The sequence below is a fragment of the Alligator sinensis genome, unplaced genomic scaffold, assembly GCF_000455745.1.
Source record: "Alligator sinensis unplaced genomic scaffold, ASM45574v1 scaffold886_1, whole genome shotgun sequence".
Classification (NCBI taxonomy): Eukaryota; Metazoa; Chordata; order Crocodylia; family Alligatoridae; genus Alligator; species Alligator sinensis.
Window position 1 is genome coordinate 1,144,220 of NW_005842040.1, and position 983 is coordinate 1,145,202.

The 983-nt window shown below is 57.0% G+C and overlaps 1 protein-coding gene across 3 annotated transcripts in view; it reads right to left on the bottom strand.

Moving 5' to 3' along the window:
- THRA (thyroid hormone receptor alpha) overlaps positions 1–983 on the bottom strand; it is a 60,067-nt gene that overhangs the window by 56,593 nt on the left and 2,491 nt on the right. The gene's annotated exons all lie outside the window — the stretch shown is intronic.

Sequence of the window (983 nt, forward strand, 5' to 3'; positions counted from 1 at the left end):
GCCACAGCCTGGCGGATGCTTGCAGCTGGCAGGGACCTTGCAAGCTGATTAAGCAACACTGTCAACATCTGGCAAGGAGGGGCAGGGCAGAATGTGGGACTGGGGATGAGCACCATGTGGGAGCCTGGGCAGATGTGTGACCTGTGGGTGGCAGATGCATTCACCTGTGCATCTTGCAGACAAGCCTGCAAGTATGTAGTCATGTGCATGTTCATGGACCTGCACACGTGTCTGCGACTAGTTGTGCCTGGGCAGCCAGCAAGAGCATAAGTGGGCGTGGCTCTGAGCAAGCCTATAAGGAAAAGCTATCCATCCCTTTGGGTGGGCATGACCCCAAGCTGCAGGCACACGTACACACGCATGTGCACCATCTGGACATGCACGCGTGGCCCCTTAGGTGTGCACGAGTGTGTGGCCCTGCAAAGCCAGCATTACTGAATGCAGCTGGAATCCTAAGCATTTGAGGACAGCAGCTGTGCTGCCTGCGAGCTGCTCTGGTTTGGAAAGAGGATGCCATGTGTATGACATAATAGAGACCAGGGAACCAGCCTGGCCCAATGGCACAGAAAAGACACCAGGTCATGGAAACATTCACCCCACCCTGCTGCAGCCTGTGTGAACCTGGGCTGGGGTTGCCCTGCCATAGTGGGTGAAGAGCTGCAGCCCACCATTCCTCAGGAAGCCAGGGGATCCATGCACAACATCAGGGCTGGATTCACATGGCAACAGGACAAACGATTGTGCAATCAACTCAACATGCTGGGAACACATCCCACTGCAAGACAGACCAGCCTGCCAGGCCAGGCAGGGGGGCTTCCCCTGGTGGGGTCTGACACTCAAGGGCTGTGCTGGGGGTTTTCCTCTTGTTCCAAGGATCTCATGGTACAAGCAAGACCAGCTGCAGACTTAGCTGGTGGGCTGCTGGGTCAACAGAATGGCTGACCTAGATGGGAGGGGGAGTGGCAGGGGGGGGTGTGGGGAGG